Below are 12,755 nucleotides of genomic sequence, written 5' to 3' on the forward strand. Positions count from 1 at the left end.
AAAAGAAAGCTACATGCTAGGAGGAAAGATTTGCAAAGCACATATCTCACAAAGGACTTGTATCTAGAATACATATTTTTTTAAACCTCAAAATTGACAGTAAAAAAATCCTCTAATTAGAAAATGGGCAAAGGACATGAACAGACATTTCACTGAAAAGGATATATAAATGGCAAGTAAACACACGACACGATGTTCATTAGCCATTAGGGAAATGAAAATTAAAACCACAATAAGGTATCACTACACATCTTTCTGAATGGCTAAAATAAAAAATAGTGACAACAACAAATGCTGACAAGGAAGCAGAGAAGCTGAATTACTCATACGTTGCTGGTAGGAATGTAAAATGAAACAGTTACTCTTGAAAACAGTTTGGCAGTTTCTAAAAAAAAAAACAAAAAACAACTGAACATGTAGCTACCATATGACCCAGCAAATGCACTCCTGGGCATTTATCCCAGATAAATGCAAGTTCATGTTCACACAAAAATCTGAGCACATTTATTTATAGTAACTTTATTTGTAATAGCCCAAAATTGGGAACAACCAAAATGTCCTAGGTAGCTAAATGACACAGTAAACAAAGTGTGGTATATCCATACTGTGGAATACTAGTCAACAATAAAAGAGAATGAACTGTTTATATACACAACAACTTGGATTTTTCTAAGGGCTTTATGCTCAAAGTAAAAGCTGGTCTGAAAAGATCATATACTGTATGAGTTCATTTATATAGTTTTCTTGAAGTTATGAAAGTCAAAATGACAAAGTTATAGAAATGAAGAACAAATTAGTGGTTGCCAGGGGTTATGGGTAGAGTGGCGGACAGGGAAGGGTGGCTATACAAGGGCAACTTGTGGTATCCTGGTGATAATAGAAATACCCTGTATCTTGACTGTGGTAGCGGACTCATGAACTTAAAAAATTGAAATCGAATGTGGCAAAATCTAAAAGAAACGACCGCACACGCACACACACACATACACGAGTAGATGTAAAACTAGGAAAATGTGTTTAAGATCAGTGGATTGCATCAATGCCAATATCCTGCTTGTGATAGGGTACTATAGTTTGTCAAGATGTTATTATTGAGGTAAATTGGACAAAATGCATACAGGACCATTCTGTATTATTTCTTAAAAATGCATCTAAAGAGGGAGGAGGTATGGAGATATATGTATACATAAAACTGATTCAGTTTGTTATACAGCAGAAACTAACACAACTTTGTAAAGCAATTATACTCCAATAAAGATGTTAAAAAAAGCATCTACATTTATCTAAAAATAAAAGTTTAATTAAAAAAAAGATGACATTGAAAGCTGGCCTTCATCCCTTGCTGGACGTTATATTCCTCTTAATACTACTATCAGTCACTTTGCAACCCAGGTAGATATGGTGGAGAGCAAAGGAGAAGGATTTCAGGAACCTGGTCCTCCAAGATTTCATCAAGCCACTGGAGCAACAAAATCTAAATCCTTCCTAAACTCTGGACTTCCTATTATTCAAGATAATACTCTCCTCATGGTTTAAGCCAATTTGAGTGATTTTTTGTTATTTGCTGCCTAAAATATCCTTAATGATATTCAGATAATCTGTGGGTGCTGTTTTCATTTGATTTGCTATAGGGTTACACATGAAGATTTTTAAAAGTGTGTCTAATATGTCCAAGAATGTCTCTTTCATTGATTTTTTCCCCCCTAGAATGTGTTTAGTTCTCTTGATCTGCATGCTCACAACTTTTTCTGACTTGGCCAGATGTTCCTCACTTACACTTTTGAGTATTGCTCCAGTTGCAGCAAGTGTGAATCCTCCTCAGGACACCCCTAATCTAGGGCCCTTTCCCTGTTCTCCCTTGTGATCATTGTTCTTGTCATCCTTTTCACCTATCTACTTTTTGCAACCGATTGTTTAATTTCGTTGGCACCATTAATATATGCTTTTCCTTTTTATACATGATACATTGTTTTTTTCTGCTGCTTCAAATGTGGATTTTAAATCTGCTACTACATTTTATTTTACCTGTCACTTTACTGATAAAGAAACTCTGGTTGGAAGATTAAAGGAAATTGCACAAGGGTGCACTGCTGGAAGATAGCTGAAGTGGGATTCAAACTCAGATATGTCTAACTCTAAAGCTGATGCTTTGCACCACAGTGCTCTTCTGAGTTGCTGGTTGATAAACAGGGAGGTAAGTCAGTGCCTGTGTCGCTGCTTAAATTTATAATTAAAACCTTCAAGTAGAAATTAGAGGTGAGGTTATTTTAAAATCTGACAGGCTCATGACTGTGGCAAAGTGGACAGATAGCTTATGCAAGAAGATTCATACTGGCAGGTTAGGCACTTTTTCATTCTCTCCCTCTTAGAATGAAGGAGGAAGGAATCTTTTTACTGTCTATTGCTGTAGCAACGCACTGATCCCCATAAATAAGGGTCTCCCACAATGCTGGGGGTGAAGGGGATTCTAATACGTGAATCACAAGAGGATTGACCATATGGATAGAATCAGATAGCTCATCGGACAGCCCTACTTTCCTCCTCCCTGCGCCCATCACTGAAACTCACAAGCAAGCCTATTGCATCTCACCCTGTCCCTGGTTTCCCTTCTCTTGGTTCCGCCCTCTGTCTCATTCTAGGTTCCGAGGCACTGTTATGTACTGAATGTCTGTGTCCTCCCCAAATTCATGCATTAAAGCCATAATCTCTACTGTGATAGTATTTGGAGGTGGGACCTTTGGGAGATAATCAGGTTTATATGAGGTAATGAGGATGGAGCCCTCATGAATCCGATAGTGCCCTTATAAGAAAAAGAGAGAAAAGTTCTCTCTCTTTCTCTCTACAAACACGCAGTGAAGAATGTCCATGTGAACACACATCAAGAAGGTGGCTGTCCGAAACAGACTCACAGATATAGAAAACAAACTTATAGTTACTAAAGGGGAAGTGGGGGATAAACTGGGAGTATGGTATTGACAGATGCACACTACCATATACAAAATAGATAAGCAATCAAGATTTACTGTATAGCACAGGGAACTAGATTCAATATCTTGCAATAAACTGTGATGCAACAATAAGGGAAAAGAAGAATATATATATATATATATATATATATACATTCATATATATATATTCAGTTATATGTTTTGAATAATTGAATCACTTTGCTGTATACCTGAAACTAACACAATATTGTAAATCAACTATACTTCAATCAATCAATCAAAAAAAAGGTTAGTAAGGAAGTAGGCCTTCACCAAGAACTGAAGAAAAAGGAAGAAGGATCCTAAAGGCAATTCAGATATCATCAGGGCTGCTACGCCCACCACAGGCCCAGAGTGCACAGGCCCAGAGTACACAGCTGTCTCCACCTTGGTTTCAAAGGGCAGGATCACTACAGAGAGCTGCAGCATGGGCTGGGCCTTCATAGAGAGTCATGTGGGCTGTGTCCTGCCTAGCTGAAGGGAGGGTTCCCCAATGAGTCGTAGGTGTGATGCTGCCTCCCCATTGGGCCTGAAGGGTGGAGCCAAAGAGGATTATTCTCCTGCCTTAAGATCTAATCATATTTGCCTTGCTGGGTTTTGGACTTGCTTGGGACCTATCACCCCTTCCTTCTTTCCTGTTTCTCCCTTTTGGAGTGGAAATGTCTATCCTATGTTCATGACACCATTACATTTTGGAAGCATGTAATTTGTTTGGTTTCATATGTTCACAGCCGGCGAGGAATTTTCATCAATATGAATCATACCTTGAGTTTCATCTATATTTGATTTAAATAATATTTAGATGAGCCTTTGGACTTCAGACTTGAGACTTGATGCTGCAATGGGTTAGGACTTTGGGTCTATTGGGATGGAATGAAAGTATTTAATACGTGAGGACATGAATTTTGGGGAGCCAGGTATAAAATGTTATGAACTAAATGTATCCCCCCACCAAGCTCATGTCTTTCACTAATCCCCAATATGATGGTATTCGGAATGGAGCCTTTGGGAGGTAATTAGGCTTAGATGAGGTCATGAGGGTTGGGACCCTCATAATAATATTGGTGTCCTTGTAAGAAGAGGAAGAGAGAAGAGATCTCTCCATCTCTCTCCATATGCGTGCACCAAGGAAACCATGTGAGCATATTTCAAGAAGGAAACTGTCTAGAAGCCAGGAAGTGGGGTATTACCCACTGAGTCTGCTAGCACCTTGACTTTGTACTTCCTGGTCTCCAGAACTGTGAGAAATAAATATCTGTTGTTTAAGCCACCTACTCTATGGTATTTTATTCTAACAGCCCAAACTAAGACAAGTGTATTTATACACTTACCTTTATGTGAGCCTTCTCTGTCATTCCTTTTTCACACATAGGCCAAAAGAAGTCTCTTTGCTCAGATGTCTTTCTTATTCCCTTTTTTCTCAAGGTTGACTAACTGCCACTTTTCCAGGTTGGCACCTCTTTTCTATTTCCCTTGTTCAAACCCTGATGAAAGATTTGCACAAATACTACATACTTGTGTAATCCTGAGCACAGATGTGGGTAGTAGTCGAGTGGGTGGTGGTGATTCTATGAATCTCCTTTTTATTCCAAGGTTCTAGGGCCTCTCCAGAAGGCCAAAGGCTCTACAATATTGATTTGAATTAAATAATTTTACTCTTTTCAAATGACTTGTTTAGCTATAACCACTTGTTAATGTGTCAACTCAAGTACAGCAAGTTAGGGAGACCCATTATAAGCAAGGTGTGGAAGGAATGATTTACACTGTTTGTGCTAGAATGTCAAGCTTTACACACACATGCAGAAACACACACACATACCCAAACAAACACACGTCTATATTGTTATAAATTTTAGATGAGTAGAATTAATTCCTTTGACTACTTACATTGGGAAGTATCATGTAGCCCAAGCAAACAACTACCAGCAGGTCATGTGCCTATACAATAAAGCTAATCTCAAATAAGTCAGACTTCCAAAAGTTAAGATGTAAATATAGTATGCTTACTGTAATAGAGTCTGATGTTTGACTGCTTACATCTTTCAAGCTCCACACTTACCTCCTCCTCTTCCTCATCTGGGCAAGGTGCTAAGAAAGCCTAGGAGCTCCCTCCTTTTGTGCTAGTGGGAAGTTTAAACCATGCAGGGGACCCTCACCCCAGTCTCACCTTTTTACCACAAAACCAGTCTCTTATATTTGCTCCATCAAGTCATTTCCAGACCTACATGGGAGCCTGCCCTGTTCTCCCATGAAAGTCCATTGTTTGAGTAAAAAAAGAAATCTCTTTATACCCTCTTAATGCATGTGTGGCATCATCAGTCTCACCATCTAAACCAGTCTTGGATGGAATGGGTTCACCCTGATTCTTCAGGATGACCACCACAATTGACACCGTGAGAAGGGTATCTAGAAGATGACCATCACCACTAGGCCTTTCTTCTCTTACTTTGGCTTGCCAACTGGCTCTGTTATCTGCTGGCTAGCATGCTTTTTGAGTTATGCTGCTATCTGCTGGCAAGCTTATGCTTTTAGCTGTGCAGGGTCTTCAGGATTGAAATTCACTATACAACACCTATTTAGAGAAGGAGTCATTATCTCCACTGTTTCTCCATTTAACAGCCCAATTTAGCCTGTTCTTAAACCTGGAAAATACAAATGGTACACTTTGGTGAATTTCCACAACCCACCTAATAAGGTCCCAACACCCAATATTATTGAAACTACTGACTCCATCCAATCAAAAACTGGTAAATAATTTGCAGCTACAGATTTGGCTAATATATTCTGCTCAATGCCTATTTTAACAGCTTTTCAGTTGCAGTTTGCATTCACCTTCAAAGGGACACAGTACAAATTTATCTGGCTATCCATGGACGCCTCAACAGCTTTGCCATCATACACAATCTTTTCAGGTGTATAATTTCCCATTACTACTGTTATAAATTATTATAAACTTAGTGGCTTAAAGCAATACACACTTTATTACCTTACAGTTACAGTGGTCAGATTTCCAAAATGTATCTCACAGGGCTAAAATCAAGATGTAAGCAGGGCTGCATTCTTTCTAGGGGATAATCTGCGGGGGGTTTTTTTTGTTTGTTTTGGTTTGGTTTTTTTGCCTTTTACAGTTTCTAGAGGCAGCCCACATTCCTTGGCTCATGGCCCCCTTCCATCTTAAAATCAGAAATAGCATCACTTCAAACACTGCTTCTATTATTACAACTTTTCTGACTCTGATTCTCCTACATCCCTCTTTTACTTATAAACACTTTGTGATTACACTGAGCCTACTAAACGGATAAACCAGGATAACCTCCTTATCTCAATATCTGTAACTTGTATCACACCTGCAAATCCCCCCCCTTTTTTTGAGATGTCTGGTGTTCCTTAATTAACAGTAATTTTTTTAACATTTTTATTGGAGTATAATTGTTTACAATGGTGTGTTAGTTTCTGCTTTATAACAAAGTGAATCAGCCATACATATACATATATCCCCATATCTGACCCTTTTGTCATGCAAGATAACATATTCACAGTTTCTAGGGATTAGGGCATGGTCATTTTGTGGGGGGAGCCATCGTTCTGCATACCAGAGTGCAAGATATTAACTACATCCAATTTTCTCCAAGAGCATAGGTGTGACATTACAATGATGTCATACTCCTCCAAGCATATCATTTGACTCATTCAGGACATAAAACATTGATAAAGGAGGACAAAAAAGGAGATGGGCCATTGTCACACACATAACAGTGTCTCACTACTTCAGTTAAATTCTTGAAAATTATCTGATAAGCTGAGGGCTGCTCTACCTCTGGCATTGTCAAAGAAACAGCTATTGGCATTCAGCACTCACAATGTTAAGACAAACACAACATCTTTTAGGTCCTTTTGGTTCTAGAAGCAACAGATTTTCTCATTTACAAATTTTGCTTAAGCTCATTTCTTCTCTTATTTGCAAATAAACTCACTACAAAGTGTAACCTCCTATAATAAAAAGCTCTAGACTCTATACAAATTGCAATACAACAGGTATTCCCATTAGTGACAGCAGAAACTCCTTCACTATAGAGGCTTGTGTACATTCCTTTCATGCCTTCTGGCGTCTCTGACAATGATGGTCATAAGTTGCCCACACATTTCTGGTGCAAAAATCTGCTCTTCTCCAACCCATGCTACACAACCTTAAAGTGACTACTGCTGGCCAAATACTGAGCCCTTCTGGGGATGGAGGGTATCACAGGACTGCACTTATGACTTTCTACATCTAGTTACCCATTATGCCTCAATTCATGGATATAGGAACTCTACAGAACTTATATGGCCACAGAGGCCCTTTTATTGAAATAAAATGGTACTTACATGATAGATCCAAACCTGAGCCCTCTGGTGTATCACACCGACAAGAGGAAATGATTTCCTTCTCCTCAGTCCCTTGACAGATCCAATGGTGCCAGAGGGGGTCCACTTCTCTTAGAACCCATTGGCCACCTGGGGACCCCGTTGGGAACAACTGAATGATTAGAAATGGGAGTCGATGTGCTACATGGTGGTATTGCTGCCATTGCATATGATAGTGCCTGCTGGAGAGCTGATGCTATCCATCCCATAACTGAGACATCACTGATAAAGGATGGGATCTAAAGGTCAGGATAATTGGCCAAACTTCAGGCAGTCATTTGCTGGCCATCTTGTCTGAGCAATGGCAACAATTCATGGTCCAAAGTTGCCCCAACTGGGGCAAAGAACTCTGCAAATTTCTTGCCTTATAGGTAAAGATAACCAAAATATAAATCAAAGTTGCACATTTCTCTGTACATAGTGGAGTCAGAACACAAAACTATACCAAAACTCTTCTAACTCCCTTCAGAATTCCAGACATCACTGATGGAAAGTAGAAGTTGTATTGAATGACTTATTCAAGAACTCAATGTTGTATATTTTGAGAAGTTAAAGAGTAACTTGAACATTTACTGGCCTCAGGCCACAAGTCCCATAGAGTGCCATAATGCTTAGTTAAACAGGTTTGAATTCAATTAAATGCAATATAACATATTTCAGTCATGAGTAAAATATCAGAGGTGAATTTTAATAAATAATCTGACTCCATTTTTGATGTTTGATTACTGAGAATATTTAGGTCCCACACCTCTCCTTCTCCCTCTTGCCCTACATCTGGGCAAACAAGTAAGAATGTCTGAGTGCTCTGTGCCATGGTGCCTGTGGGGATGTTCAAACTATGCAAACCCCCAGCCCATGTGTGGAAACCCTCATCTGGTCCTACTCCCTAAACATAATAAAAAACAAGGTCGCTTCTCCTCCTTTCACGGAAGCCAATCTAGACCATCTTGGCTGTCTACCCTACTATCCTCAGAAAGTTACAGTGTGTGAAGAATCAACCTATTAAGTTTTACTTTATATATCTATGATATCCTCAGTTGCCACATTAGATCCGATTTTGGGTAAATAAGAGCTGATCCCAATCTCCAGAAGCCACCACAAATAGTCAAATAGTTGGATCTACATGAATGATAAATGAGCATTGGTGAAGGGATAAATGAATGTAAAATAAAATTTGTAACTTTTTCTTATTCTTAATTTATCAAGAAGATAAATGGTTTTAATAAACCATCTTGGATGGAGCACAAACACTGTATCTACTATGCAGAGTCCTTAAATCGTCTATCCTTAATATGCACAAAGAGCCAAAGGAAAACATGGACAAAAAAAATAAAGAAATTGCAAAAAGGATTTATGAACAAAATGAGAATATCAACAAAAAGATAGCAAATATAAAAGGAAACTGAAGTTGAAACGTAAAATAACTGAAATGACAAACAGCAGATTTCAACAGACAGAAGAAAGTATCAGGGAACCTGAGGACACGAAAATTGAAATTATTGATATTAAGGAGCAGAGAGGAAAAGAAAAAAGGAAACAGAGTCTAAGAAATGAGTGGGATATCAGCAACTAGATCAACATATGCATTATGGGAGTCCCAGAAGTAAAAGAGGGAGAGAAAGGGTGGAAAAAATATTTGAAGAAATAATGGCTGCAATCTTCTCAAATTTAATGAAACACATGAACCTACAAATTCAAAAAGCACAAACAAATACAAGCAGGATGAACCCAAAGAGAACCCAGCAAGATGCATTACAATCAAACTGTCAGAAGCCAAAACCAGAGAATATAAAAGGCAGCAAGAAGTGACCTATCATATACAAGGGCTTCTCAATAGATTATCAGCCAATTTCTTATCAGAAACTAAAGTGCTTAATGGAAAAAAACAAAAAAAACTGTCAATGTAGAATTCTATAACCAGCAAAAATGTTCTTCAAAAAAGAGGGGGAAATTAAGACATCTCAAGATATACAAAAGTTGAAGGAGTTATCACTAGAACTACCCTAAAAGAAATGCTAAAGGGTGTCCTTTAGGTTAAATAAAAGGTAAAAAACACACTAGATGATAACTAGGATCTGTATGAAGATATGAAGATCTTTGGTAAATGTAATCACATGATAGAAATAAATGTCATTATTTATTTTTTTAAATTGAGGGGTAAATGACATAAAACATTATATTGGTTTCAGTTTTACAATATAATGATTTGATCTTTGTATAAATTGCAAAATGATCACCACAGTAAATCTAGTTAACAGCCACATGTAAAATAAACTGGAACACTATCTTACACCACATGCAAAAATTAACTCAAAATGAATTAAAGACTTGAATGTAAAACGTAAAACCATGAAACTCCTAGAAGAAAGCATAGGGGAAAATCTCAGTGATATTGGCCTTGGCAGTGATTTTTAAGATCTGACACCAAAAGAAAAGGAAACAAAAACAAAAATTTTAAGTGAGAATACTTTAAACTAAAAAGCCTCTGGACAGGGAGGAGCTTCAAGATGGTGGAAGAGTAAGACGTTGAGATCACCTTCCTCCCCACAGATACACCAGAAATACAACTACATGTGGAATAACTCCTACACAACTCCTACTGAATGCTGGCAGAAGACCTCAGACTTCCCAAAAGGCAAGAAACTCCCCACATACCTCGGTAGGGCAAAATAAAAAACAGAGACAAAAGAATAAGGATGGGACCTGCACCAGTGGGAGGGAGCTGTGAAGAGGAAAGTTTTCCACACACTAGGAATGGCCTTTCACGGGTGGATACTTGGGTGGTGGAGGGGGGAAGCTTCAGAGCTGCAGAGGAGAGCATAGCAACAGGGGTACAGAGGGCAAAGCAGAGAGATTCCCGAACAGAGCATCGGTGCCAACCAGTACTCACCAACCAGAGAGACTTGTCTGCTCACCTACTGGGGCAGGCGGGGCTGGGAGCTGAGGCTTGGGCTTCAGTCGGATCCCAGGGAGAGGACTGGTGTTGGCTGTGTGAACACAGCCTGAAGGGGGCTAGTGTGCCACAGCTGGCCGGCAGGGAGCCCGGGAAAAAGTCCGGAGCTGCTGAAGAGGCAAGAGACTTTTTATGGCCTCTTTGTTTCCTGGTGCTTGAGGACAGGGGATTAAGAGTGCGGCTGAAAGGAGCTCCAGAGACGGGCGTGAGCCACAACTGCCAGCGCGGACCCCAGAGACAGGCATGAGACGTTAAGATTGCTGCTGCAGCCACCAAGGAGCCTGTGTGCAAGCACAGGTCACTAGCCACACCTTCCCTCCCAGGAGCCAGTGCAGCACGCCGCTTCCAGGGTCACGTGATGCAGGGACAACCTCCCCGGGAGAACAATACACGGCATGCCTCAGCCTGTTGCAAAGTTACGGTGGGCTCTGCCGCCACAGGCTTGGCCTGCACACCGTACCCCACCCTTCTCCTAGCCTGAGTGAGCCAGAGCCCCCGATCAGCTGCTCCTTTAACCCCGTCTTGCCTGAGTGAATAACAGATGCCCTCAGGCGACCTACACGAAGAGGCAGGGCCAAATCCAAAGCTGAAAGCCAGGAGCTCTATGAACAAAGAAGAGAAAGGGAAATTTCTCCCAGAAGCCTCAGAAGTAGTGGAATAAATCTCCACAATCAAGTTGATGTACCCTACATCTCTGGAATACCTGGATAGACAACAAATCATACCAAATGGAGGAGGTGGACTTTGGGAGCAATGATATATATATATATATTTTTTTTTCCCTTTTCCTCTTTTTGTGAGTGTGTATGTGTATGCTTCTGTGTGTGATTTTGTCTGTATAGCTTTGCTTTTACCATTTGTCCTGGGTTTGGTCCATCCGTTTTTTGATTTGTTTTGTTTTTAGTATAGTTTTTAGCACTTGTTATCATTGGTGGATTAGTTTTTTGGTTTGGTTGTTCTCCTCTTTCATTCTTTCTTTCTTTTATTACTTAAAAATGTTTTCTAGTAATTATTTTTTATTTTAATAACTTTTTAATTTAATTCAATTTAAATTTCTCTTCCTCTTTCTTTCTTTCTTTTTTTTTCTCCCTTTTATTCTGAGCCGTGAGGATGACAGGTTCTTGGTGCTCCAGCCAGGTGTCAGGGATGTGCCTCAGAGGTGGGAGAGACAAGTTCAGGACATGGGTCCACAAGAGACCTCCTAGCTCCATGTAATACCAAATGGCAAAAATCTCCCAAAGATCTCCATCTCAATGCCAAGACCCAGCTCCACTCAACCACAAGGAAGCTACAGTGCTGAACACCTTATGCCAAACAACTAGCAAGAGAGGAACACAACTCCACCCATTAGCAGAGAGGCTGCCTAACATCATAATAAGGCCACAGACACCCCAAAACACACCACCAGACGTGGATTGCCAACCAGAAAGACAAGATCCAGCCTCATCTACCAGAACACAGGCCCTAGTACCCTTCACCAGGAAGCCTACACAACCCACTAAGCCAACTTTAGCCACTGGGGGAAGACACGAAAAACAATGGGAACTACAAACGTGCAGCCTGCGAAAATGAGACCTCCAAAACAGTAAGTTAAGCAAAATAAGAGGACAGAGAGACACACAGCAGATGAAGGAGCAAGGGAAAAACCCACCACATGTAACAAATGAAGAGGAAATAGGAAGTCTACCTGAAAAAGAGTTCAGAATAATGATAGTAAAGATGATCTAAAATCTTGGAAATAGAATGGAGAAAATACAAGGAATGTCTAACAAGGACCTAGAAGAACTAAAGAGCAAACAAACAGTGATGAACAACACAATAAATGAAATTAAAAATACTCTAGAAGGGATCTATAGCAGAATAACTGAGTCAGAAAAACGGATAAGTGACCTAGAAGATAAAATAGTGGAAGTAACTACTACAGAGCAGAATAAAGGAAAAAGAATGAAAAGAATTGAGGAGAGTCTCAGAGACCTCTGGGACAACATTAAATGCACCAACATTTGAATAATAGGGGTCCCAGAAGAACAAGAGAAAAAGAAAGGGATTGAGAAAATATTTGAAGAGATTATAGTTGAAACCCTCCCTAATATGGGAGAGGAAATAGTTAATCAAGTCCAGGAAGCACAGAGAGTCCCATACAGGATAAATCCAAGGAGAAACATGCCAGGAAACATATTAATCAAACTATCAATAATTAAATACAAAGAAAAAATATTAAAAGCAACAAGGGAAAAACAACAAATAACATACAAGGGAATCCCATAAGGTTCACAGCTGATCTTTCAGAAGAAACTCTGCAGGACAGAAGGGAGTGGCAAGACATATTTAAAGTAATGAAGGGGGAAAATCAACAACCAAGATTACTCTACCCAGCAAGGATCTCATTCAGTTTTGATGGAGAAATTAAA

This window comes from Stenella coeruleoalba (genome assembly GCF_951394435.1).
Source record: "Stenella coeruleoalba genome assembly, chromosome: X".
Taxonomy (NCBI): Eukaryota; Metazoa; Chordata; class Mammalia; order Artiodactyla; family Delphinidae; genus Stenella; species Stenella coeruleoalba.